The following is a 24,460-nucleotide window of genomic DNA, read 5'->3' on the forward strand; positions in this document are numbered from 1 at the left end:
TCTGTAGTTTTGAAGGCATTCTTCCATTCATCACCTAGCTTGATTGTTATTTGGTGATAACTAGATTTTAGATCAAAATTTTTTCGAATTATTTTTAAAAATAAAAATGTTTATTTTAGATTATCTAAAAATAATAGATTTTTTTTTTACATTGATTAATATTTATGTTATAAGGTTTCAATTTCTTATTAAATGATTAATGAAATGTTTATATTGTTTAAACTAGTAAATATAATCATTTATTTATATTTATGGATGCTTAAGATTTTTTAATTAGATATCTCTAAACATCTTTTACATAATTTTCTATTATAAAATATAAGTATATTAATCATTAATTACTAGAATTAATTCTTTTGACCACAAACATATAATCCCTCTCATAACTAATAAATTAAAATATTAAGAAAAATATCATTAATCTTATCCCAAAAAAAATCACTTAATGAGATATTTGATTTACTATAATTGAATAATTTTAAATAACCTAAATTATTCACAAGGCAAATAAAACTTATACTTTTGAAAATAAATAATTAACAATGATAAAAACTTAAAATACTTTTAAGTAGGGAATCTTGCCTACAACATCTTTAAACATCCCCAATGTATGAGGGACGTGGCTATCCTCCCTAAAAATTGCACCATTTACTAAATTTCAAAAAAATGAAAATACAATGGAATTTTTCAAAATTTTCAACATTTGATCTTCATGTATGATCCAAAACAACAATTTTTTTGAGAAAATTTGGGTGTGCTTTCTTGAATATGAAAAAGAATCATGTTTGAGTTTTTCTATCTTTTGTACATCTTGTCTATAGATTAGCTAGCCTTAGCAAGAACTTGAGAAATTCATGTCTAAAATTATTGAATTGGTATAATACGACATAGGATGGCAAATGGTCTAGAATGAGAAACACTTTATTCAAATTTGAAGCACAAATCTTGCTCTATTATTCTCAGCAACTTAAACGAATTTCACATCATTAATTCCACAGAATAATATGGACACCTAAGCTCATCTTAGAAAGCTAAATTTAATCTATTGTGTTTGCACTGCTCTGACATTTTTGTTGATCGGTTGTATTTCATGTGGCCTTTGATGAGATGGCCTGTGGCAAGAGAAAACGAGAGAGACAACTCTAGCCGAGTTCTAGGAATTTTCTCCAAGTGATGCCCGATTTTCTCCTTTCACTCTTAGCGTGTTCCTTGCACCTATTATCCTAGTACCTCCCCCCTTCATCCCCACTTATATGCATGGCATGCTCATAGATTAAGGTCCAACACATTAAAAATCAGGTATTTTTGTAGTGTCTAGTAGAAACATTTTGTTTGAGCAATAAGAGTAAAGGAACGATGTCAATAGTTCTCAACAAAGATGTTAAACTATAATATGCCTCTAGCTATCATTTACTCTCCAATATCCAACATATAAATATTATCAAATGGTGTAAATCTCAGCTCTCCTTTGAAGACTATTCAAAGTTAAAATTTATGGGAAAAGGTTGTTCTACGGTAAAGCGAGATTCCCTCAAAATTGAAATAACTATTTGAACACATAAAATCCTTCAACTTATATTTTAATAGATTAGGCGCTAGATGCCGATTCAAAATTAACAGTTAGCGGGAGACGCAGATTCAAACTTGACAATTGCTGTGCTAGTGATTGTAGATTCAAAATTGACTATTGCAGTGTGACAATGACTTGAGAGAGTTAAAAAGAGAATCGCAATGAAAAACAAAATAGTAGAGAGTTAAAAAAAATGAGATGATGAGTTAGTTAGGCCCACGATCCACCAAACAAGTCAAACTTTAGTGTGTGATATTTAAGTCGGGTCATGGGTCATGTTGTTCCAATCACAGAGAGTATGATTGTTGTGATCTCTTGTAATTCACTTGAATTAATTTTTGGTGATATTGATTTGACTTCCTTTCTTATGCATTGGTTTGGCTTGTGAAAACATATTGTTGGTAATAATGTTTGTGGCTTCATTAATATATTTCTCATGTGCGTTGTTGTCCATCTATGCAGTCCAATTAATATGTTTCAGATTATTCTTACTAACTTCCATATCTTTTTAATTGACTCTATATGCACATAATTTGTGTCTCTTTCCAATGGTGTATTAATGCCACCTTCTTCTTTTTCATTTTCACTATATGATATGATCTTCATTTCTATATTTGCAACATGCTTCTAATACCATGTTGAGAAACATGGATCTTTTTTTTTCTAATGTAGTAACATGACCATTGTAATTGATATGTTCCAAATACAAATTTGAATCTCATATAAATATGAAAGGAGGAGACACGTCTCTAAGATTTAATAATCATTTAATTAATATATTAAAAATAAAAATTTGTATAATATATATTTATAATATATATATATATATATATATATATATATATATATATATATATATAATACTATACTATATCAATAATAATATATATTTATAACATGAATAAGTATATATAGGAAATAATGATTTATTAATAAGAACAATGTATCTTAGATTGAATTAATCCAGGGCTGAAGCTACAACTTTAACAAAAACTTTGATTGTTTTACTTTAGGTTGTTGACATTAACAAAAACCTCCAAAAAAAAATGGCTTCTAATTTTTTTATTTGCTTGCAAAATAAAATTTTAATGAAAAATCATGCAAAGAACATTAAAAATCAAAAATAGGTCAAAAAAAATGATTTTTTAACTATAGCATGACGGCATCAACAACAACCTCCAAAAAAAAATTAGTTCTTAGCTATTTTATTTTCACCCAAAAAAAATTTAAGAAAAAAACATAAAAAAAGATTGTAAATTGCTCCAAAAAAAGTTTTTTTTTTTTTACTATAGCATAGCGACATGAACAGTAGCCTCGAAAATTTTTTTTGGTTATTTTATAAAATCATAAACTACTAAAAAAAAAAAAAATTAAAACTGTGGTGGTCGACATTGGAAGGAACCTCAAAAAAAGTTTGAGCTTCTAATTCTTTCATTTTCTCTTAATATAATTTTTTTAATGAAGAATTAATTTAAAAATAAATAAATTTTTTAATTGATCCCAAAAAATGTGATTTTTTTTATAGACTCTTAATATCAACCTTGACCTACAAAACTCAAGAAACTATGCAAATTAATTACAAAAATACAAAAGTGTTAGATAATCCTTTAGTTCTTTAACAAAAAAATAAAATTGGATAACGAAATGACCCATTTGTGGGGTCACACCGAGTGTGCCAAAATGTATGCATTAGAATTAGGATGCAAAAGATATAAAGCCAATTCCAGACATCTAACAAACTAAATCAATTAACAAACATATATGATAAACCAATGAGGAAACCAAATAACAAAACATGCAAACCTGCATTTCCATGTAGCCTCCTTGATATGTAGATGTGGTCGTGATCATGGATGTCTGCTGAAATATGGTGGTCAAGCTTCAACAATGGATGGATTTGATAGATGTATGAAAATCTAAGTATCGCCAAATAGCTATTTGAAAGTAATTGGCTCTCAAAATGGTATAATAATTCTACTCAGAAAGTGGCTGATTTGTAAGGAGCAAAGGGTTCAATTTATAGGCAATTGGGTGAGGAGAATATAAGAATTCCTGATAGATAGTTAACTGAGTGAGGTGTGAGATAGGCTCCAATTTAACTAAGATAGGTGGAGGAAATAAACTTCTATGTTTAGAGATGGATGAGGGAGATGTGGCATCAAAGTGGACTTGGGCTTGAATCAGAAGGAATAAATGATGCCTTAATTATGCAAGTGATTTGAAGAGGGATTTTAGATATGGAAGAGGAGGTGATGTGTTTCAATTAAGGTGGGTGAGGTGGATCAATTGACTAGATGATGTGGGAGGTGGATGGATTTCTTAGACAAAAGGTTGGTGGGTGAGCTTAATTAAATAAATGAATTATTTCATTAAAAGAAGAATTAACGGTGCATCAGATTTAATTAATTAAATAAATTATTTAATTACAAGAGTAATATTTGGTGCATGAGATTTAATTAATTAAATGAATTATTTAATTAAAAGAAGAATTAACGGTGCATGAGATTTAATTAAATAAATAAATAATTTAACTAAAGGAGTAATATTTGGTGCATGACATTTAATTAAATAAATGAATTATTAAATTAAAAGAGGAATATTTGGTGCATAAGATTTAATTAAATAGAATTATTTAACTAAAAGAGGAACTATTGGTGCATGAGTTGAGTTTGGGTAATTGTTGGGTTGAAGGGTTAGTTTGTGGGTAGAGGGATTTAATTAATTTAATTAATTAAATAGAGAGGGATTTTGGAGATTAATTGAATGGAATTTACTTTTATTTAATTTAATAAAGGAAGGGGGATTTTATTAATAAATTAGACTATTGGTACAAAATGTTGACAAATATAGAATATGTGAATCATATAAAAAAAAAAAAGCAGACTTCTCCAAAAAAGAAATACATATAATCAAAACATTCACACCCGATAATGAGAAAACAACTTCTATTCAGAACCCTTCATATCTTTCAGAAAGAAGCCAAAAAGAATGACAAAAATACCTCTATCTTCTTATCAACAAAAAATTCGTAGTACTATCAAATGAAAAAAGGGAGATAATGCTCAAAAAGGAGCCACCTTCAACACTATTGTCAAATTACATGAAGCAACAGACAAGGAGATCATGACAAAGAAAAGAAACCTAAATTTGACTTCCAAGGAAGAAGATGGCTGGCAACAAGTATCGAGAAGGAATAAGAGAAGAAAATTGCATCACAAAATAATAAACAACAAAATAGAGGCGAAAGAACTCATCAATAGACAAGAACATTTCTATGACAAAACATGCTATGCAAAGAAACAAGCTAGGGACATAGATCAAATACCACCCATAGTTAAGATAGATAGAGATAGTACTCAAAAGATACCTAAGCCTTTCAAAATCTCAGAAGAAAATTGTATCCCATCAGGTGAAAACTAGTAGCAAGTGTTACCAAGAAAGGAAATTAGGGTTTCCATTAGTAAGACTCAAAGTCTAAAAGTTTACATTCCTCTACATAAATGAATAGATGGAAAGAAAAGTGTCACTATTAAAAGACCATCTTCTCCTATGGAAATGTTAGCTAACCATAATTTATTTTTTGAGATACTAATTATAAGTGACAGGTATGTTGAAGAAAATGGGAGGAATGCTTAGAGCTAGACGTATATGCATACAGGAGCATCCCAAGTAAGTATCTATCAAATTTGTTGAAAAGCGTAGAAAAGATTGGCAAACAACAGGTAAGTATTAGTACTCTTTCAAAATTATCACTTTAAATTTATTGCAAAAATAAGGAAATCAGGAATAGATTAATTTCAATTTTTGAATTGCTTTTATAAAGGATTCTTAGTAAAAAAAATTGCTTGGGAACCAAACTAGAATGATGAAAAGGTAAAGCAAGTACCCACCTATATAAAATGTAAAAAATTTCCACCTGATATTAAACATTTTCAAACCCTAGTGAAAATTGGTAAATCCTTAGGGAACTTATAAGGCATCAAAGCTAAATACAACCAAAATAGCAATATAATTTTTTTAATAGAAACAAATTATGGTTAGGAAGACTTTAAAACTAAAAAATTAATAACAAATAGATCTATCTACAAGCCAGTTTTTTCAAAGTATGAGGGAGAGATCATGGGAATCATTAAGCCCAATCTATATATTGATTACAATACTTCAAATTTAAAAGAAGCACTCAATAGCATAATACTGCATAAAAAGAAGGAAAGATCAAAGGAGTCAAAAGTTTAAAAGGAAAAGAAAGCGAGGGATAGTAAGGGTAAGCGGGAAGGACATAAAATAGAAAGGGAATCTTTGGTAGAATAGACAATTAGTGGAGAGAGATATATAAGAGCAAAGTACTAAACAAAGAGACATGGGAAATAATGAGGTAATGGAAAAGAGTACAGAAGATCTTAAAAAGACTCATATCAGAATTACCAAACTAAAGGAATGTAAGGTATGCCAAAAAGAGAACAAAGCTTTGGAGGAAACTGAGGAGAATGTTTAGTAGTTAAACAAAATGACTCATGACATCCTATTACTTCAAAATTATATTGAACACCAAATTTTGATCAGTGAGAAATACCACTGTGAGCATGGGGATAGACTACTAAAGGATGGGGAAAAAAGTTTAGAGAAAGATCTAACAAATTCAGAACTAAAGGGGAAGATGTTAAGAAGCAAGACCAAAGGAGAAGCTTTAGAAAAAAATTAGAAGCATAGAAACTCTGAAGTAGGATCTGACGAATCAAGAGAATATATGCAAAGAAAAAGAAATATTATTCAATTAAGGAACCAATCAGGATCAAACTTTTGATCAAAGCATAGTATCAAAACCCTACAATCAAGAATATAGTGAATTAGAAGAGAGAAGAGAACATCAGGAAGGTGGGAGATCAATACCATCAATGGACTCAGCTAATTGGAGCAACATAACAATCTAGAAGAAATCAAAGAAAAGGAGTTATAAATTCTAGTAGACACCAGTAGGTGGGAAAGATAATGTTGGAGAAGAATCAAACATAGAGGTTAAGTGGAATAGAGAGACATTTGATCCCCTTAGAAGTAGTAGCCTTTATAGAAGTTCAAGAATAAGAAAACAAAACAACATATGCAAAAGAAAATTCGTAGGTGAAGCAAATTGGAGATAACCAGAACTAGGAAGAATTTGGGATACTGAATGATACATTTAAAACACATGGAATTGAGAAGGACAACAAAGGAAAAAAAACAAGAAAATAATGGATAGGATAATGAATTAGTTGAGTAGATAATTAAAGAATTAATAGATGAGGATGAAGAATAGGAGGAAGAAATTAATCTAAATATCAATCATAACATAATAGACAATTTGAGAATTTTTATAAACTAGGAAGGCTTCAGTACTTTGAAATGTGATATACAGAAAATGAAGAGAGGAAGGAAATCAGTAAAGGAACTAAGTGAAGTAGATGGACAAGCCAATGAGTAGAAAAAGATATTTTAAGTTCTAAAAATAGGGAAGGGGAAGAGCCTTCCTGGTGATCAATGAGGATCATAACATGGAACGCTAGGGGACTGAACACCCCTAGTAAGCAAAGGATGTTAAAACATAACCTTAGTTTATTTGAATCAGATATAATATTGTTACAAGAAACTAAATTAAGCAAAAAAGAGGGAGACAAATTAAAGAAAAATTTAATAGGTAGACGGAAAATAGAAATGAAAGAATCAAATTGGGCCTCAAGTGGATTGGGAATCATATGGAATATGCAGATAATAGATATCAAAATTATAAAAACCAATAATAATTGGATGGGGAGCAAAGTAACTAGCTACAGGCACAACCTCCAGCTAATTGTCATTAATGTATATGGACCTATGCAATCAACATATAAGAAGAAAGTATCGGATGAAATTCATACATTCATGAGGCTACACCCTAATGAAAACATGATTATTGGTGGATATTTTAATGTTATCTTGAATCGCAATGAGAAATTTGGAGGAACCCAAATAACTACTAAGGCAACAATAGATTTTAGAGAATGGTTTAGGGACAATAAGCTATTAGAAATTCCAACCAGCAATGGAATTTTTACTTAGAACAATAGAAGAAAAGACTTTAATTATATAGTAGAGAAACTAGACAGATTTTTCTTCAATGGAGAATTAGCAAAGTTGGATTTAATAGTTACAACTAATTTTTAGCCTACATCAGGCTCAAATCATTTTTTGATTAAAATTGAACTTATAGAACCCAAAACACCAAATAAGAATCCTTTGAAGTGCAAAAAAATGTGGTTTCTAGATCTAAAAAATTATTGAAAACATCAAACAATGGTGGAAAGAAGGTAATTTCAAAGGCTTAAAGATTTATTGTTTTGTATCAAAATTAAAAATGATCAAAGAAAAAATACTATAATGGAATAAAACATACTTTAACAATATTTTCAAAGAAAAATTGGATACAGAAGAAGAACTTAAAGATTTAAATAAAGAAGTTATTAAAAATGGTATGGATAATGAGAGATTTAATAAAGAAAAAGAACTGTTAGATAAGCATGAAGAAATTTTAGCAAAAGAATAAATATTTTGGAGGCAAAAATCAAGGGGAAAATGGCTTGAAGAAGGAGATGGGAACACTAAATCCTTTCACAACAATACTATTCACAATAGAACTATCAATACTATAACACAAATCAAAGATAGAGATGGAAATTTGATAGATAACCCATTGAAAATAGCTGAAACCTTTGTTACATTCTATGAAAACTTACTTAACAATTATGACTTCTTGATTCATATCACACAAGAAAAAGTGTTGAGGGTGATTCCCAAAGTAGTAGCATAAGTTGATAATATAGTTCTTAATAAACTTTTTACCAAAGAAGAAATTAGATCAGCCCTTTTTAATCTTATCCTAGATAAATCTCCGAGGTCAGATGGATTCTAGGTTGTTTTCTTTAAAAAATGTTAGGAAATTGTAGGAGAAAACCTATGAAGCGCAATTGAGGCAGCTAGAAATGGAGGATCAATTAACTAAAATAAATCATACATTCTTGGCCCTAATCCCCAAAAAATTAGTTGTTGAATCACCCTTCAACTTTTGACCCATTGTGCTTTGTAACACTATTTATAAAATATACTCAAGAGCTTTAGCAAATAGAACTAATTATATTTTCCCTAAGCTAATTTCTGAGGAAAAAATTGGATTTGTGCCAGGAAGATCTATAATGGATGGAATATCCATAATTCAGGAAACTATACATTCATTAGTTAGTAATAAGGAAGCATGCATGTTCATGAAACTGGATATTCAAAAAGCATACGACGTAGTGGACTGGAGATTTTTATGCAAAGTTCTAGAATCTTTTAGTTTTTCTCATCAATGGATTCATATAATATTTAATTGTATATCGACACCTAAGCATATAATATTTAATTGTATATCGGCACCTAAGATATCCCTTTTAATTTATGATACTCCAGAAGGATTTTTCAATATCTAGATGTGGCAGGGTGACCATGTATCACCTTTCCTATTTACTATCATGACAGAAGCCTTTGGGAGATCAATATAAAAGGCTCAAGAAGAAGGTAAAATAAAAGGAATCACGGTGGCAGAAAATATTTCCAACATTACTCATCAACAATTTGTTGATGGCACAAATCTTCCTAGGGTCAGCTCTAGGGAAGAAACTCTTGCCTTCAAACAAATAATTATAGATTATTCAACAACCTCTAGCTAGTAAGTGAATGCAGATAAGTAAAAAAAAATCTTTCTAAATACAACTAGTAATACGGAAGAGTATATTTGTAATCAGATGGGATATAAGAAAAGAACATTCCCTTGTAAATACTTAGGGATTCATCTAGAAAAATGTGCAAGGAAGAATAAAGGATGGGATAACATTCTAAATAGAATTGAGAAACAAACAGAGACATGGAAAGGAAAATGGTTAACTAAAATAGGCAGAGAAACTAAAATTAAATCTATTCTTTTAGCTATCCCACATACCTTCTTTCATGTCTTCCTTTATCTAAGAAGGTGAACAAACAATTGGAAGGAAAACCCAAAAGTTTCTGTTGGAGCATAATAGAAGAAAAGAAGAAGCAAGCATTAATTAAGTGGGAAAAGATTTGTCGTCCTAGAAATCAAGGGGGATTGGGCATTAAAAACTTTAGCTGGCGAAACAAGGTGTTGGGGGAAAAACTAGTATGGAGAATGTATTGAGAAAGGGATAACAAATGGGGAAAAAAATTATATAATAAATATTTAAATCTAAATGATCCAAGTTCTTTATTTAGAGTCTAAAATCCCCCCAACAGGATCATAAACATGGAATTGTATGATAAGATGTCGGTCAATGATCAACAAATTTGTAACCTAGAATTTGGGTAGAGGAGAGGAGGCTCTCTTTTGGGAAGATTCACAGGATGGAAAACCTCTACTCATCAACTCAAATATCCTTGGAAATGTAAAAAATAGACTCATTAAGTTATGGGGTTCGAAGGTTTCAGATTATATAACCTTTAAAAAGATAGATGGGGAAGATATATGGGTATGGAAAACATTGGAGAATGTAGATATCTCTCTTTTAGACAAAATCACCTTTTCAAACATTCTTAAAGATCGTCAGGTGAATCATAAAAATAGGGAAGAAAACTTATATGGGGAGCATCAAAAGATGGATCATATTGAGTAAATCTAGGTTTCAATCTTAGCATCAATTCACAAACATGGCAGAACCTTAACCTTCTACCGGATCTATGTTGGGATTCAACATGCCTACCTAATGCTACTAATTTTCCTTTGGATGGCAATACAAAATTGTATCCTAACAGCGGATAGATTCATAAAAATGGGATTTGAAGGTTCGTCTAGGTGTTGTCTCTGTAAAGAAAACTCTGATAATTCAAAACATCTCCTCTATAATTGTCCATTTACTCAAGAATGTTGGAGATGGCTTAGGAATAAACTTGATTGGTCCTCTCCCCTCGCTATGAAATTAGCAAGGCTTTTAATGGGATAGCATATTAAGAATTAAAATAGAAAATATACTAAACTTTGGAATATAGCTCCAACCATCCTAACATGGGAAATTTGGAAAGAGAGAAATAGACGAATCTTCAATAACTCAGAACTTAGCATGAAATATCTACTAAATAAGGTTGAAGCTAGTATAACTAAAGTTATGAATAGATACCTAAGGAAAATAGTAAAGATTGAAAGCACATTTTTAGAATGGGATGCGAATATGAAAAAGAACAGGACACACCTTATCAACCCTCTATTTCTATACTAGAAAAAAGGAACTTATAGCTAGGAGAGAATGTAGATGGGAAGCACCCCTCAAAAGGATGGAAGAAATTAAACTTTGACATAGCATCAAGAGATAATCTAGGACAAGTAGGAATAGGATGTATAATTCAAAAATTAGAGAATGGATCACCAAAAGAGCTAAACCCTTGGGTATTGCTTCAAAATGTTAGGAATAAGGTGTCTCAACCTTGTATAATTCCTATTCTTATTATTTGTTTTGTAAAATGTATTTCTTGAAAATAATGTTGATGTGTCAACATCTTGAATTGTATGTAAGGAGATCATGCCTAAAACGGCTATGACGGATTCCTATGACACGTAAGAGCTATGTTAGGAAGATTCAATGATAGGTGAAGACATGTGGCAACTAAGATATTTGAGTACTGTACACTCTACCCTAATAGTGGGGTTCCTATTTTCTCAGAGAATGGTAAAACCCTAATACAGTTTACCTTTGGGAGTAGCGCTAAAGTGAAGTGCATGTTATAAACATTTTTAGGGTTACGAAGAGAGATGATGCAAAAAAAGTGTATTGTTGGTACTGCGAGTTGCTACTGGAGTCTTCTGTTGTCGATGTTGAACTTGCATTGCAAGTGTATTGTAACCTTGTGTTGAAGATAATACATTGTGTAGGTTCTGAAGGGGTGGGGTTGTTTTACCGAAAGGTTTTTCCCCACCGGCAAATCTTTGTGTTATGTGTTTCTTTCTTTTTCTAATTTCTGTATGCATGGTTGGCTACAATATTGTTATTTACATGATATTGAATCTGTAAGTGTAGAAGATTTTAATAGGATTTGCATCATACTTTCCTTATGAGATTAGTGTAGGAAGCTGTTTTCGCACCTGAGTTTCCTTACACAAAACAACATGGCAAAATTGGAAGCTCTCCAGGAAGGCTTACAATTAAGTTTAAAAAACAAGATAACAAGTTATTGAAGGAGATTCTCAAATCATTATTAATGCCATTAAAAAATGTCAAACACCAAATTGGGTGATGAATTCAAAACTCAAAGATGTTCTAAGTTTAATTGATCAATTTGAAGAAAATAGATTTCAACATATTTATCATGAAGGTAATATAGAGTCAAATGAGTTAGCAGATAAAGGAGTCAAAGGTGAGGATTTTATTCTTCAATCAACACTATAAAATATTAGAGATCAATATGATATTGTAAGTCTTAATTAGTAACATGTATAACTATCAATGTGTATATTTTCTTCTCGTCTTGATTATGACTCATCATTTTTTGGAGCTCCCATTTCATGTAGTACTATTATTTAATTAAATAGAGGCATGATAATTATGAACTATTAATATCTCTTAGCGTAACTAGTCATGATTGTTTATTGAGAAGTGTGTTTAATCCTTCCTCATAACTTGATTCTAGAGCCTTCTACCTCTTTAATGACTTCCTTGTTTAGGCCTCATTAGCTCTTTTGTGGAGGTCATTTGTCCTTCTCTTAGTTTTGTTAGTGCATATATGGAGTCTGCCATATCGCTTTTCATTCCCTGGAAGTTTGGAATGTGGCTTTTAGGGGGTCTTTCAAACCTGAAAGATGGAACATGATCCTTAATCCTGTTGATGATTTGATAGTAGGGATATCATTAGGCTCTATTATAATGTATTTGATTAAACTTGGTTAGAAGGTCTGGAAAATTTAGTACTCAGTATAGACCAAAAGCAGAAGATCTTGCTTCCTGAAGTTTATATGGCATACCTGTTGGGTAGTCTTAGACATTCCATTGTGGTGAGGAAATTGTCTCTTTATATTAGGGAAAACATCCTATTCTTCTCAACCTGGCCAAAAATGGAGGCTTGTATTAATTTCCTTCTCCATTGGAGAGGTATTAGAGAGGATCAAGGAAAGGAGTGGTTAATGAATTTCTTCATAAGTTCGAAGCTTACATCAAGCCAAACGTTTCATTCAATGATCTAAAGAAGATGGAATTCATTATGCCCAATATGCTAAAATCCATCAAAGAACCTAGGGCTTATATTTTTCCACCGAGCTGTAAGGTTGACAATGTGGACAAAGAAACAAACATCATTATGGTATGCTAGAGGGAAGAGGAGGAATTTTGGCCCTAACTATAGGATGGCAGTTTTTTGGCCTAGTGCCTATGGAGGTTCTCAAGGATAATATGTAATAGTGATTTATGTTGGTGGTAGGGTTTTTAAGTTTAGGGCTCTATTGGTTTAGGTTTATCTTTCTACTGTTGTTTTAGGTTTGTAGCAGTGTTAGCTATTCTGCGGTTGCTTTGTTTTGTCAGGTGGGCTCTATTTTCTCCTTTCTCTTCGTGATAGTTTCTTTTTGGTCAGTTTGATTGGAATCATGTCTAGGTTCCACCAAATTTTTGCAATGTAAATATATTAGTCTTATATAATGAAGTATATTAATAGAACTTTAGAGTTAAATGGATTGAAGACATTCTCATGGTTAAATTTCATAATAGCATTATTTAGTATACAGTATTCATGGTATTTTGCTCGTGGTTTGGATCTTTTGTTCCCGTTCATTCAGATATGGTGAGCTTATCTATCTCTATAGACATTTATGTATGTTTTTTTTTCAAATTTATTATTTTCCCAATTGGTCTTGTTTGTTTGTTTGTCCACGTGATTATCAAATTTAGTTGCATTTGTCTCTAGTTTTTTTTTGTTTGGTCTATTGTTTAGGTTTTCCTATGTGGTTTCCTCCTTCTTTTGTGTCCTTTCTTTTGGGCTAGTTTTTGGGCTCTCTCCCTTCCCTTTTCTTTCACTTTGGCTCTTTTAGTTTGTTTTGTCTCTTTCTTTCCCTACTTTTATCTCCTTTTAGCTTTTCATCTTTAGGTTTGTTGGTTCTCCTTTGTTCTTCTTTAGGGGCTTTGTCTCTCCTATTTTGCCTATATGCTTCCCTTAGTTTTCTTTTCTTTTTTCCATTTCTTTTCACCTTTTTTCGGTTGTGTTTTGTTTGGGTCTTCCTATGTTCTTTTGGTGACTTGAGCAGTATTTGACTTTGGTCTTTAAGATTTCTTGGGTCTTCTTGGGTTAACGTTATCACATTGATTTTAGCATAACTTTGTATCAAATTTATCATAATAAGACAGATCAAATTCTCATTCATTTAGGACTGTATTAAAAAGTAGAATGCAATTAATCATAAATAGATTAAGCTTTTAATGGTATTATTCTCAATTTATTGCCAAGTATATTTTAAATCCATTTAATTACATCTTTTTAGATTTATTCTGTAAACATAGTAAGTTTTGAGTTTCTAATTTTCAAGTAATCTTATAAGGAAAGGGTTAATTAGTCAAATTAAATTTATTCAAGACCATTACATAGTATTTTTAACTTTTATAAAATGTACTAACTATCAAAGCAAGTTTTTAGTGGTTGTGATTGCAGAATTTTTGTAGGCTAATCCAGTTTAGATTGATTAGATCATTAGTAAGCAGGGTGGAGGCTTCGATTTTTGAGATTAGCCCCTATTAACATTAAGGATGGATTTTTCCTAGCTACAACTGTATCAAGAACCTATGCACAAAATAGGTTAAGAATTTAAAACTAATGGATTCCTTAAAACAACTGGGTATGCCCCTTTTATAAGTGTATTCAATATAGACTATGGTCCTGGGTTAGACTAAAGGTTTTCTTCTCTGTGACTGGGGGTTTTCTTCTTTGTGACTGGAGGTTTTCTTCTCCATTCTTTCCTACCAGTGCCCAATTGAATGGAGGGATTCAACATTGTAACATCTTTTAATCATTAATACAATACAAGGCTTTGGTTGTTTATCAATCAAAAAATAATAATAGACTATTGGTTGCCTATTAATTTAGTAATTGGGCTATAATTAATTAATTAGGGGATGACGATAAAATAAATAAGTAAATTATATTGAATTAAAATATTCTTTATAAAATGACTAAATTTTATTACAATTTTATGTGATCAGATTTAGGTGTCTATAGTAAGAACTTTGTGGAATGAGAAACTAAATAAAGAACTTGTTTTAAGGAAAAGTCTTTTCAAGACCAAATGTGAGATTGAAGGGAAGTATTGCAAGTTAATCATTGCTAGTGGAAGCTTAGACCATTTGGCATCAAAAGAGTTTGTTTTTAAATTGTAGCTGCAGAGGCTGAAGGATCCAAGTCCTTGTCACGTTCCATGAATCAAGGATGAACACAAGTTATTGGTGAGTGAGTAATGCCTTCTAAAATTTAAGATTGGGAATTACTATGATGAAGTCTCGTGCGATATTATGTCTATGGATTGTTGTCATATTCTTTTGGGAATCCCTTAGCAGTATGATAGACAAGTTTTTCATGGTGGTATATTGAATCACTATACTATTTGGGCTAATGGAAAGAAGCAAGTCTAATTAACTTTGATAGAGAAATCTGAGGAAAATAATTTTACCATAGTTAGAGTCTGCTTGGTTGAAGGAAATCAGTTTGTCAAGGACATGAAGAAATAGAATGTTTTTTTTCTTTGATCCCTATGAAAATAAGAAACATGATGAACTTGAGCATGCACTTGAGATTAGATCATTACTGACAGAATGTCAAGACATTATTTTTAGACAATGTACCTGATGGTTCACCCCTTCTAAGAGGTATTAGTCACTACATGGACTTGATACCTAGAGCTAGTTTTCCTAACAAAGCACCTCATAGTTTAACACCTACAAAAAATAAAGAATTGAGTAGACAAGTACAATAATAGCTTGAGAAAGGCTTAATCAGAGAAAGTTTGAGTCCTTGTGCAGTACCTGTAGTATTGGCACCTAAAAAAATGGAGAGTAGAGCATGTGCAAAGATTCTATGGCCATAAACAAAATAACAGTAAAATATAGGCTTTCTTTACTTAGGATGGATGATATTATGAATTGTTTGAGTAGGGGAAAGTACTTTACCAATGTTCATTTGAAAAGTGGATATCATCATATTAGAATAAGCAAAGGAGATGAAAAGAAGATGACATTTAAGACTAATGGAAGTTTGTATGAGTGGTTGGTTATGTCTTTTGGTTTAACTAACACACCTAGAACTTTTATGTGACTAATGAATGAGGCATTAAATAAATTCTTGGGAAATTTATGATTAAGTATCTTGATGACATACTATATATAGTAAGACCAAAGAAGAACACCTAATGCATATCAGGCAAGTGTTGTAGAGGTTAAAAGAGGAAAAGTTATTGATAAATCTAAAGAAATGTTCGTTCATGAAGAAGGAGATTGTATACCTTGGTTTTGTGATCTCTGATGATGGACTTAAGATGGATCTTGAAAATGTAAAAGCAATACTTGAATGGCCTACACTTGAGAATGTAGGGGTAATGGATTAGTATGAATTTTAGATTAGTATGAATTTTGTTCTTGGATACCTAGAACATGGAGGGGTAATGGTTCTATCTCTGTGTTAGTTGACTGCTTTTCAAAAATGGCAATTTCATACCTTGTAAGAAGACATCAGATGCAATACACATAGTAGATATATTTTTCAAATAGATTGTGAGATTACATGGATTACCAAAGATAATTGTTTTGGATAGAGATACTACATTTTTTGGTTACTTTTGGAGGAAACTTTAGAAGAAGTTGAATACAAAACTTAAGTTTAGTTATGTGTTTCATCCAAAGATAGATGAACAAATTGAAGTTGTGAATAAAAGTTTGGTTAACTTGTTGAGATGCTTAATTGGAGTTAAATCTAATAATTGGGACTTGATTTTGGTACAAGAAAAGTTTGCAGAAAATTTAGTGAACAAAAGTACTAAGAAGATACCTTTTGTGATAGTGAATGATATGCATCATAGAGGGACCACTAAGTTGAGGAACTTAGATACTGGAGTTAAAAATAGTACCAAAGCATAAGAAGTTGTGGATTTCATGAAGAATTTGCATGAGGAAGTGAAAAGCAATCTAAATAACAATAATTAGGGATATAAAGATAGGGTAGATAAGAAGAGGAGGAATGAATTTTTTGAGATTAGAGATGAAATAATGGTACATTTAAAGAACATATTTATACCAATATTCAACGTTTCAGACATCTATGAGTATTTTGAATTTGATGAAGAGGTGGTTGATAATCCTAATTATCCCAATAAGAAGACAAAGGGAATTGAATGAATCTTGGATACAAGAGTGAGCAAGAGCACCAAAGGAAAAGACTATAAAGAATATCTAGTTTAGTGGTAGAATAAATCGGTTAAAAATAATTCATGGATCTCTCTAGTTGAGTTAGATCTTTATGATTCTTCTTATAATATCAAGGCTTTATTAATGATGTAGACATCAAAAATTATTTACCTTAGGTGTCTAATGCGTGAACCTCCCCATTCGTCTTCCTTTTTATGAAAAAATATTTTGATCCTCTCCTTCTAGATTTCACACAACATTGAAAGACTCACCAGCCAAATTGTTGCAGAAGTTCATTTACTTTTGATATTTGGCCATGATACAAGCCAACCCTTAATATCATTCAAAAGTGGACGTACCCATTCCAACCTGTTCAAAATAAATTCCCATCATTTCCTTTAGAACCTACAATTCAAGAGCAGATGATCCATGTTCTCCTTTGCCTCATGAATTAAGAAACATTTCCTATCAAAATTCTTCCCTTACTTTCCAACCAATTGAAAGCTCCAAAATTAGGAAGACAAGCCTGAAGCCAGCAAATCTTTGATGCACACTTCTCCCTCGGCTCCTCATTTTCTAACAAATTATATCCCTACTTAATTGTATTTTTTCAACTCTTAGATAAACACAAAATAATCTTGTCTTCCACCTCCATCAAAGAAATATCCCTCTAATCTAATATCCTCTTAAATCAAAAGGACAAATCAACATTGAGACCTAGCAGATGTGAATGTTTCTATCTCACGATCTCCACATCCACTCTATCATCCAAGTCCATGTAATCTCTCACCTTACATCCCCACCTCTCTTTAGTTATATTAATCACCACCTCTTCATTTAATGATGATTTCATTAGTTCCTTGTCATCCCATGAGTCTCCCCAGAAATCTACCTTGCATTTGTCCTTGATAAGCCATGAAACATGGTCTATAATAATAGGTCTTCAACTAATTATGAATTTACAAAGAGTTAAGTTGATCTCCAAGTCACGTTAACTATCAATGTCAACCACTTAGTCATTTCCTAGGAAGATTTGGTTGGTCATCAATGCAATTGAGCCACCCAATGAAGGTTGAATAATGTATTTGGACTTGTTTACATCTCAATGCAAGCTAAGAAAGTCTTAGGTTACCAAGCACCCCAGTATGAACCGAGTTCCATTTTATGCCGAGTCAATCAAAAGTCAACAAATGCCAAGAAAAGTAGAGTTAGTTCATGTCAAGTTTCACGAATAATGTCAAGCATGCAGAAGTTGAGTAACAACATAAGTATTAGTTATCACTGAGCATTAGGGTATTCAAGTGCTAATTAAATCAATTTTTTATATGTGTTTGGAATGACACAAACACCTATGTAAACTATTTTGGCTAACTTCTATACACAATTTAAAGATTGAAGAGACAATTAAAGAGTTGTACACATTTTGTCAAAGATCATTGATCCTTGTACAAGGTGATCATCCGATCAAAAAATTAGAAGGACTAGATTATGGATCATGATCTAGAACCTTCTCTTGATGGTTATTTAAGGAGGGTTCAAAACCCTAAATGAAAGTGTGTGCGTGAGAGATGGAGAGATTAAAGGTTCAAGTGTATGAACAAAGGAAGGCTATGTTTGATGATTAGAAGAAGAGATCAAATAGAGAAACCTAGTAGTAAAGGACAAAATAGTGTATATTAGATAAGGTGATAAGATCATAATTGAAAAGGAAATATCTATAATCTCTCAATAGTGCTAACCAAAGGATCAAGTACTCATACATTCTAGCAAGTGAATCAAGGTAAATCTCTTAAATAGGCCTATGTAAATCTCCTAACAAAGTGCTTACTTAGTTGTAAGTTTAAATCCTTTAACCAAGGTAGAATGAATAAGTCTTGTAAGCTCTTAGCAGGGCAAACATTGTAGCTAGAAGTGGTCTAACATTGTAGCCTTAACAGACACATTTTATTGCTTTAGTATTGAAGATTTGTAGGCATCATGTCCACCTCATTTTTACCTTCACCTTTGAGGCTTTCTAGGTAACCAACTTTTGTATTATGTGCTTACATTTATTTTCATGTCCATGCATGTGATGGATAGTTAGATCTATTTTAGTTTATGGTTATATAATTCATGATGATGATATGAGATGGGTTAATGTTGAATGCATTTGATTTGTTTCAAAGAGATAAAAAAACTATAGATCTTAATTCATCCCCCCTCTTAGTATCTTACTTTCCCAATAGACTTCCAACAATTCATATTTGATCTTTGTTCTCTTAAAATAAATCTAACAACTTGAGAGTTAAGATCTTTGAGATGGAGGCTTAAAAATTGGAAAAATTCATTGAGAATCAAAAACTTAACATCCATATCATACTGAAATAGCTTGAAGTAGCAAGAGAGGAGTTAAGTAGATCCTTAAAGAAAAGGAAAGACTTGTCTGTTCAGAAAAATGATACACTTTATCAAGGAGAAGACACAAAAATACTACATGGCAATGCCAATTCTAGTGAAAGTCATGTAGCTATAAAAAACCTATAAGAGAAGAACAACATTTTGAATGAACAAGTTAGAGGACTAAAAAGAGAATGTGTAATCCAGTCAGTAAGATTATGTGAAGTGAGTAAATAGAAAAAGAAAACTGAAGAAGACAAAATTATGGAAGAAGAAGATAAGAGACAAATGGCTACTAGAATAGATTGAAGGACATCTGATGTGTAGAGGCTCACAAACAATTAGTTGGACATGATGAATCAACTGCTACTTGCAAACCAAGAACTAAATAAGGATAGAGATTGCAAATTTGACATCACAAAATGATCATATGAGGAATGAGTTAAGATCTAAAAAAGGAACTCATTGAAAGGATGAATAAACCCAATAAGGCTATAAGATACTTTGAAGAACTGATGAGATCACCAAGAACACCTATTGACACCTCTAGACTAGGATATACCAAGTAAAGAAGGAGAATCATCAAAGAATAGAGAAAAAAGAAATGCAAAGCCAAAATAAAGAAAACCTATATGTCATTACTGTGGGAGACCAGGACATACAACAAATATCTGTAGAAGCAAGAATAGTAAGCATAATCCTAAACTAAAGTTTCAATAGACATTGTTTTAACTATAAGAAACAAGGACACCAAACATATGAATATGGGTCAAAGGTTAGCAATACGACAATAGCACCTAGATTTGAAGGTCATTGCTACAATTGTCAAATATATGAACATAGAGCTCAAGAATGCATATCCAAGGCAAAATCCAATTGGACAACCAAAAGGAAAGCAAGGCAACTCCTATAATTGGGATTACAACACATGGTATAGTTGTCATTTTTGTGGTGAATATGGACATATTGTGGAAAATTGTATTAGGACACATTTTAGAGGCATATCCAAGATTTGGATTAATAGAAGTTTAATTTATTTTAGTTGTCATAAGATTGGACATGTAAGCAATAACTGCAGGACCTGAGCACCAACACCTAGCAAAGAGCAATTCAAAAGAAAAGGCAAAGTTGATATAAAAAAAATAAGGAACAAGATGAATCAGACCTTAAGAAAGAAAGAAACAAAAGGCAAGAACAGAAACAATGAAGCTGAGATCACCCAATCCAATGGATCAGGTGAGCACACTACTCCTAACTAAGCAAGAAGGTATGTAAGGAATTGTACATTTAAATGCTACATTTCACACCAGTTCCTAACATAAGATATATTAAAAGTCCATATCTTCATGAATTAAGATGCACTAAGGCATATTTGAGGCAAGAGTTGAGCAAAGAGATCATATGCACAACTGATGTCAAGTATTAGTATTAGTGTCTATAGTGGTCAAGTATTACTATGTGAACTAATAGGCCAGCACTGGGTCAAATAATTAAAAAATAATTAATACTTCAAATGAGTTTCAACTTGTTCTAATTGTGTCAATTTGAGAGTGTAAGATTGTGAAAGGTGTCTGAATAATATGCCATCAAGGGGTGATAGTTGTAAGATGAGGGATTATGAATGTAGCTACAACATGCAAAATAAAATCTATGAAAAGACAAATAAATCCCAATGACATGAACTGTCACTTCTTGGCAATAGGAACATCATAAACATAAATAAACATTAATCTATAAAAATAATAAAAATATCAATTCATGTAAGAAATAACAATAACATAAATAGTTATAGAGATAATACATTCAAATTTGAATTAACTAATTTGAAAAATCAGTAAACAGATAAAAACATGAACATCTAATTTATCAAATAGACTAATTATGAAATTAAACTTTTAAATAATACATTAAAAAACACTCTAAATAGAAATACCATTGTGCTTTGCCAAAGAGCAGGGCCTAACTCCTCAGCTTGCATGATGCATAGAGTAAAAACTACACTACTATGACCATGCGAAAATGGTGATTTTTTTATTATTTCAAAATAATGGGTTTGGTTGTACAACAATTGCTTCTGCAGAAAGATATATATTAAGATCTGCTTCTCATAGCTTACATTATATCTTATATATACTATTATGTTTATAGTAGATGCATAAAAATAATCAATTTGTTTGTTTCCTATATCAAGCAAACTATTCACAAGTATGACCCACATAATTCCTTATATGTTGGCTGCATATTTATAGGAAACATTATTATAACAACAAAAATGACATAGAATGCAATAATGTTGATATCGATGTGTTATGTTCTTCTTTCCTGTCAAATCTATTTGGAAATATTTTCCACATGTTGAAATAATTCTATTATAATAGCATATGATTTGCACTATCACACATTTCTTATCATCTACACCCACATGTATCCATGCTTGTATTATCTTCTAATGTAGAAATGAAAGAAATAATTGACCAATATTATATAATAGTTTCTAGCTAAATGCAACAGGAAGATCTATTCCTCACATCAACATACTATGATAATAAAGATTAATATAAAGCGATCAATAATGAATTTTGCATATTTTAATTCCAAAACAATATTAAATACTACTTATATATGTTTAACCATATGCAACGTAAAAGTGGTAATAATGAGATGAAATTGAATGGAAATGAAATAGGGAAGTGAATATGAAACTAAATGAAATGGATTAAAATATGGCATAGAATGGGTCATAAATGTCTCTCATCATGAATTGGGCTCCCACACATATCAAGTTGATATAGAGACCAAGATAAACATGAAAAGGTAATGAAGATCAAGTCATGGTTTTGACCAAGTGATGGAAGGAATGTGTTATGACAACCAAGTTTTATGTTGAGGCTGAGCCAGTTGTATTACATCCACCGTAGTACAAAGCATTTATTGAAGACCTAATTCAACCATTTGAAGCTATATAGAAAATTTTGAAGACATTTTTTACTCACCAAGCAATCAAAGAACCTACAGAGCAATTTGTGCAAAAAATTGTGTGATTCTACAATGTGTCATCGACAAATTATGAAGAGAAGTAAGTGAATTTTGTGAACCAAGTTCAATTATTTTTGTGAAGTTGTTATATTATTTTTGAAACCTTAGTTCAAAATGGCATCATCTACATTCAGAAGTAGAAAGTAAGTTTTGAAAAGCAATGTACCAATTGTGAGAAGTGATCAATGCCCCCCACCAAAATTTAGGGCATATCCAGAGATTACAATTACTAGTGATGCATCTGATGCTTTGTCATTGAGTCCTCCCAAATTTATCTTGGTGCATGACATGTGGTTATGCTATATATGTAAGATAGGGGAGATTGGATATTTTCAACTTAAAAGTGCCTATGAAATTTTGTGTGAGAATGGAGTACTAAAAGTGGAGAATAAAATTGTTGTTGAGAAAGGGCTTACCAGTGACCTAGTTTTTTTCAAGGTTTCAAAAGTTGAGTGGATAAAGGTTATTTTGATGAGGGTACATGACATAAAAATGTGGCTAGAGAATGGGCTAGTTAAGATAATGAAGACAATAATTTATCAAGTTACTAGGTAGCCTACCCTAGTTCGAGTAAAAACCATGCGATACTCAGCCATAAACATTATCAAAGAACAAATAAAGGCCAAATGGAATGGCTGAGGAATGTCTATAGATGAAATCACCAACCATGTTATTGAATTTTTAGTACGTATGATTACGTACAAATTATATATATCAAGCCAACTGAATAGTGTGTCATGCATTGTAGTAGACTTGGGATATAAGATTGTGAAGAAGGACAACAATTACAACCTTGTTGAGCTTCAACTAATCCAACTAGCTAATAATATTGGAGCCATTAGGAAGGCTAAAAATACTTCATGTAAGTTTGGATCACTCCTAATGTGTATATTCTTCTATGTGAAAAATTAATTTCATAGTATTGGAGAAGTTGTGTGGAATAAGACCAAACTAGTAATTGAGCAAATCAATGGTTACATTGAGCAGTTGGGAGAAAATTTTGAATTTATTTTGGATGGATACTTTGATGAGTTTAAAGGTAAAATGAAGAACAAAATGAGGATCCCTAAGTTAGTTGTTGATCTTTATTATGATGAAATTTGCTTCATGGTGGACACTGACTACACTTATGCACAAGCTATATTACCAAGGCTTACATGGATAAGGCCTATGCAATATGAAGTAAACAATTTTGAGATATCTACAACAATGACAGCCTTGTTGTTAGAAGAGATAGATAAGAATGTCAAGCTTTTTGGTACCTATGAGTTAGCCAAGGTCAAGATGCTTATGCAAACTAAAATACCCAAAATGGATAAGAAAAGAAAGAAAATGTTTACGAATCTTGAAGGAAAACTTGGTAAGGGACCCCTACAAATGACAAAAAGTAAAGGGGAAGATGAGAAAACTTATGAAGATTAAGTAGATGATAAAAAAGGAAAATAATTGGTGGTTATTGATTCAAAGGCACCACAACGCAAGAAAATAGTGATTATAGATCCTAAGGTAAGGATGAATCTGAAGAAAGGTGTTACACCTCCTACCTCAACACCTTAGAGAAGAGTAACAAGACAAGGATCTAAGGTAACATCTCCTACAATTATTGAGAAAAAGAAAGGGACGTCAATGATAACTAAGCTAATTAAGGGTGAGTCCCCGCCAAAGAGTAAACAAGCAACTAAAGGGACTAACGAGGGTCAAAAGAAGAGGCCAAGGAGGAAACTTGTAGTTGTCTAATGATGAAGAGGATGAAGGAGAGAGAGCTAAATCAGATAATATGTTCAAGTTTCAAATTGTTCCCAGGAAACCTCCCCAAGATATTGATCAGGTATGTGACAATATCATAAATTCAGCAGGAATTTCAAGTTTCAAACATGTTAAATGTAATTCTTTAGAGAGGATTGATAAAGAAAAGGTTGAGCAATCAATGCTAGATACGATGATTTTTTTTTTAAATATACACCTATAAAATTGGGTAATAAAATCCCTAAAGAATTATATAAAAAGATGGATACAAAGTGGAAATGGGCATTGCCTACTGAAAGGAAAATAAGAGAAA

The sequence above is a fragment of the Cupressus sempervirens genome, chromosome 7, assembly GCF_028749045.1.
Source record: "Cupressus sempervirens isolate cs-2001-9-10 chromosome 7, ASM2874904v1, whole genome shotgun sequence".
Lineage (NCBI taxonomy): Eukaryota > Viridiplantae > Streptophyta > Pinopsida > Cupressales > Cupressaceae > Cupressus > Cupressus sempervirens.